This window comes from Aptenodytes patagonicus, chromosome Z, assembly GCF_965638725.1.
Source record: "Aptenodytes patagonicus chromosome Z, bAptPat1.pri.cur, whole genome shotgun sequence".
Lineage (NCBI taxonomy): Eukaryota > Metazoa > Chordata > Aves > Sphenisciformes > Spheniscidae > Aptenodytes > Aptenodytes patagonicus.
The window spans coordinates 38,952,900-38,959,028 of NC_134982.1; positions in this window are offsets into that span (position 1 = coordinate 38,952,900).

A 6,129-nucleotide genomic window follows, 5' to 3' on the forward strand; every position below is an offset into this window, starting at 1 on the left:
GGCCAGAGGCAGGCTGGGACATGTATGTAGTACCCCAACTTCTATCAATTTCTGAAATAGAAGTGGAAGCAGGTGAGTTTTGCAAATGACCACAGGGAGAATATGTAGAAAATCCCCTATAATTATCTTATAATATAGTATATAATATGTATTATATATATTATGTATGTGTACATATATACACATATATACACATATATATGTATTTTTATATATATTATATAGTATATAATATGTATTATATTTATATATAATTACATTATCTACTAACCAAAAGTCTGTGTATCTGAATTGTAATATCCATCTGTTTCTCTGTACTTGTAACGATTTTTCTCCCCACAATAAACATGTATTGCAAGTCAAGGGCAATAAAATCTGTAACAAGAATGATGTGGCTCACAGATGGGTATCTCTACCAATAACTTAAGCATTTTGAATCAGCTGACCTGTTCTTAGGTAAATGCTGCATAATAATGATGACAGAAATGAAAAAGCACAGTTAAATTAGTATAAGGAGGATAACTGACAAAATAAATTCCATATTTTTCTTACAAAATTAAACGTCAGAGCATATCCTGGTTAAATAGAGAATAATTACATTATTTGAATGAAAGTCTTTGCCTTACATCTGGTTCAGTGTTTCTCTTCTTAAGTGAGGAGAGAAGAGACATCTGCTAAGTACTTGGATTCTGTATCTACACATTTGTATATACAACTAAGCTTTCATTTTTACATATGCTGAATATGTAGTTTTTCATAGCTTATATGTAGTTTACTGCACCATGGGTGATGAGTCCTCTGAAATCATAAGCCACTCTTCTTCACCACTTCCTATTTCCAGGAAGCTCCATGAAGTAGAATTTTATTTTTTTTACAGTATTTCCGTTTTGGCTCTTCTCTTGCTGTTGTAAACCTTTGACTTGGTAAAAGCAAACAGAGAAGTGTCTTTTGTGCAGGAGAGGGAAGGAGGAGGGAGTCAAATGAAAAATCCTGAATGACAACATCTCTAAGTACCACAGCAGTACCTTCTAAGCTGGAAGATAAAGCTGACAAGGAGGTTACCATGACTACAGGCGGCCTATTTGAATGAAAATTAATGTTAAGCTTTTAAATGCTAATTGCAGCTGGGAACAGGTGACATTTGAAATATCAAAATTATTTCAACACTTTGCAATGTATAACAACTGAAAGAGGGTGAAAAGGATGAGAACACAGAGTTAAAATAAAACACTGATATAGTTTTTATCATTAAAGTATGTTACATCATTTACTTGTTTGTAGTAATAAGCAAACATAGTGCATATAAATCACAGTGCCTGAGGGGCAGAAACAGTTTATATTACCTGAGTAATACATTATTGAGGAATATATTGAGCAAAATTAAAAAGGCTTCTTTAACTATAATAACAAGTTTCCAGCTGCCCGCTTTAAAAAGGCTATTAAAACTTAATATTCAGAAACTACTTTAAATTCTCAGTGACGAGTAAATCTTACAAGTGCCTGAAGTTAGGAATATTTTCTATCTATCTCCACTCCATATATTGGGAAATAAAAGGTGAACATATACACAATGGTACAGAGTCCTCACTAGAGTCAAAACTGTAAGCTAAAATGGCATGTAGACCAGTATCACTGTGTAACTACTGCAATTTGCTGTCACACCAACATCTAACCAGACTGAGGGCTTTAGCTGTAAAAGATGCAGAAGGTGTGCTTTACCTTCAACTGTAACCATTGGCTTGCTATTAAGCCTCAAAGATCATCTGATGTTTCTGTTTCATGTGCAGCGGGTTAAGTTCTACTTGCTAACACGTCTTTTGAAACAGTCTTGATACCATTACTATATGTCATGATCAGTTGTAATAAAAATTTACATTTTGTAACAAATAATTGATTTGAAAAGCTTTGAGAGTTTTTGAGGGTTTTTTGTTTTTTAATATATAAGATGAGAAATCTGGGGGCTTTACCTGTGTTCTGCGTAGTTACAATGAGCACTGTAAACACCTTTATTAAGGAGGCTAAAGCTAACTGCTTTTCTGATTCCAGTTTCTGCTAGTGAACACAAGTGTTAGGAAAATATAAATTGAGTATACCTTTAAAAGACAAAAGCTTTTTTGGCCAAGTTTGCAGAACACTAAATAACATTTTTCTAATGTAATGTTTAAAATACTAATTAGACATATGGCAGTTGTAAATGTAGTCATCATAGCATGCCAGTCTCCTTAAAGGACAGTCTCCTTCAATTAAAGTACAAATCTTCCTCCTCTTTATCTAGGCTTGAGAGGTCCATATCAGAGTAGAACCACCACAGCCTAACATCTAGTGATGTGACAGAAAAAAATACTGTATGGGATATCATTATTGAAATCCACTTTAAAATCTGGGTATATTATATACAGATGACTATTTTTACTTACAGGGTAATTGCACTTTCCAAAAAACAGCAGGATGGAGCAACATGACTTTCTCTTTCAGATGACTTTCTCTTTCAGACACGATAATTTGCTCCTGTGAAGCTCCTTGTATCTAAGTGCTGTAATGTAACCCCAGTGAGCTGCCCTGAAGTCGACGGGAGTACTTATTTCGCTATAATCTGTGGCCTACCAGCCTCATTTGTAAGAACACCTGCAAGCTGGCAAGTCAGCAGCCTTAGGAACAATTGGTGGCTTGGTGGATGAGCTCCAACATCCTTGCCAATTTCCCAGCAGTTTCGCGTATCACGTTGCTTGGAGCCTCAGCCTGAAACCCTCTGTTCCCTGTGACTTGCAACACTTAGCAGTGCCTCAGGGATAGAGGTCAAACTTGATATTAGCTACAACTCTGATTTCTTACACAGTTTATTTCTGACTAGGCCATTGTCCAGGCAGAGCTGGAGGGAAATGTCTCCCACTGACCATACTCCTCTCACAAATTAAATTATCTTTGTTGTTATACCATCACACAGGAATTACCTTTTTCTTCCTTTTCTCTATCCTTACGTTCAGCATTTTCCTATTCCTTATGCTTGATGAATTACAAGCTATTTGTCTTCGTCTCTGCAGTAATCTAGTTTTCAAGTAGTCTCCACCCTCGTGGAATGTTTCAAGGAAATAAATATAAGGTAAAAATTGTCCTCAAATAGTGAGATGTGAAATGGTGAGAATTTATGAAATAAGTGTTACAATCTGCTGATTAACTATGCACAGAGCTGGTGTGCAGAGAAGGCAGAATGAAAGAGAAAAAGATGACAAAAACATTTTAGGACTGAAGTCAATGCTAACCTCTTGATGTTTCCAATGAAAGGAAAGGAAAGTGATGGAGTCATTTCCCTTTTACATTGCTAGGTCCTTGGGTACATAGTACCAATTAGCATTGCTCAGCTAAAGAGTCCTGCACACATGCAGTGAAAGTGCATATACCATGGACTAAAACACGTCCAGGTCAATAGACCAAAGACCCCATCTATCAGCAGAGTTTCAAAATTTTCAGTAGTTGCGATAGAAACAAAAATCTTTCAAAGAATAGCTGACATATTGGGCTTTGTATTTGGTAGTGGTCACAGCACTGAGTCTTCCTATATTGAATTTTAGAGTAAGATCAAAACAGTCATTTAAAGTAGAACCACAAAATTAGTCCCATCAACTGAAAAAATGCAGACCTTTCAAACTAATAACAGAATCTGGAGTCAGAACATAAAAGGAAAGTTGGAACCGAAATAAATGGATGTTTTGAGAAGCTTTCAGATTACAAGATACCCAGGTTTTGTAAATGGAAGACCCTCTATCACAAACTAAATAATTCAAATATGTGTAATCTTCCTGCATTCATAGAATCATAGAATAGTTTGGGCTGGAAGGGACCTCTAAAGGTCATCTAGTCCAACACCCCTGCAATGAGCAGGGACATCTTCAACTAGATCAGGTTGCTCAGAGCCCCATCCAACCTCACCTTGAATGTTTCCAGGGATGGGGCATCCACCACCTCTCTGGGCAACCTGTGCCAGTGCTTCACCATCCTGACTGTAAAAAATTTCTTCCTTATATCTAGTCTAAATCTACCCTCTTTTAGTTTAAAACCATTACCCCTCGTCCTGTCGCAACAGGCCCTGCTAAAAAGTTTGTCCCCATCTTTCTTATAAGCCGCCTTTAAGAATTGAAAGGCTGCAATAAGGTCTCCCCGAAGCCTTCTCCTCTCCAGGCTGAATAAACCCAACTCTCTCAGCCTTTCTTCATAGGAGAGGTGTTCCATCCCCCCGATCATTTTCGTGGCCCTCTTCTGGACCTGCTTCAACAGGTCCATGTCTTTCTTGTGCTGAGGGCTCCAGAGCTGGACGCAGTACTCCAGGTGGGGTCTCACCAGAGCAGAGTAGAAGGGCAGAATCACCTCCCTCGACCTGCTGGCCACGCTTCTTTGGATGCAGCCCAGGATACAGTTGGCCTTCTGGGCTGCGAGCGCACGTTGCTGGCTCATGTCCGGCTTTTCATCCACCAGTACCCCCCAGTCCTTCTCGGCAGGGCTGCTCTCAATCCCTTCACCCCCCAACCGGGGGTTGCCGCGGCCCAGGTGCAGGACCTTGCACTTGGCCTTGTTAAACCTCAGGAGGTTCACACAGGCCCACTTCTCGAGCTTGTCCAGGTCCCTCTGGATGGCATCCCATCCCTCTGGTGTGTTGACCACACCACTCAGCTTGGCGTTTGCAAGTCTGCAAACTTGCTGAGGCTGCACTCAATCCCACTGTCTATGTCATTGACGAAGATACTAAACAGTACCGGTCCCAGTACGGGCCCCTGTGGGGCACCACTTGTCACCGATCTCCATCTGGACATTGAGCCGTTGACCACTACCCTCTGGATGCAACCATCTAACCAATTCCTCACCCACCGGACAGTCCACCCATCAAATCCATACATCTCCAGTTCAGAGAGAAGGATGTTGTGGGGGACCATGTCAAAGGCCTTACAGAGGTCCATATAGATGACATCTGTAGCCCTTCCCATGTCCACTGATGTAGTCACTCCACCATAGAAGGCCACTAGGTTGGTCAGGCAGGACTTGCCCTTGGTGAAGCCATGCTGGCTGTCTCAAATCAGCTCCCTGTCCTCCATGTGCCTTAGCATAGCTTCCAGGAGGATCTGTTCCATGATCTTCCCAGGCACAGAGGTGAGACTGACAGCCCTGTAGTTCCCCGGGTCTTCCTTTTTTCCCTTTTTAAAAATGGGGGTTATGTTTCCCCTTTTCTAGTCAGTGGGAACTTCACAGGACTGCCACGACTTCTCAAATATGATGGATAGTGGCTTAGCAACTTCATCCACCAGTTTCCTTCGTTAAGAGCTTTTTACAGAAATTAATCCCAAAAACTAGCCAAATTTCCCAAGCTTACAAATTTGTATTCTGTAGGATAATTCTGATCACAGATGAAGTGCAATGATCTTTTTGGTGTACAACAATACCTTTTTTAAGAATCAGACAAAGAAAACAGACCAACATAGCAGTTCCAGTGAAGCAGCAAAGAATTATTTCTACAGTTGAGATTTAAGAGAAAATACAATAAATGGATCTGGAATTAACCATGCAAGGTGGTTGGGTTTTTTTTAAATCCATCTTGATTATGATGCAGTTTAATGTGCAGGCTAAGATAGGAATAAACAAATGAGACATAATTTGGAAGGTGGCTTAAATATTCAAAAAAGCTCAAATGCGTCGCCCATTAGACATTCTAAAGGGTCACTGTAACATGTTCATTACATTAAGCACAATTTAAAAAGACAGATGCAATTACTTGATCTGGGTTTTTTCCAGATATGTGATCCTTAATGCTGAGAACCTCTGCTCTATGTCAGATCTAAAAGATATTGACTTTTGCAGCTGTCCCCAGTGGACCACCAACATCAGTTCCTGCAGAATCTGAAAGTCTCCCTCCAAATATCAAATAGCCAGTGCCACGTTGAATGCAATCTCCAGTGGTCAGCGTTTGATGCCAAAAGAGCTGGGAAGGTGCTGCTCAGACTTGTTTTTCCATTGCTTTCAGAGGGATTTGGACTGTTTCATTGACTGTTACTGACTTGTGACAGCTTGTTTTCTCTCTTTATCTGTGTTTAAGAGACATGAAATTACATATAAATATAAATTAATATTTTAAAATACTTAGTG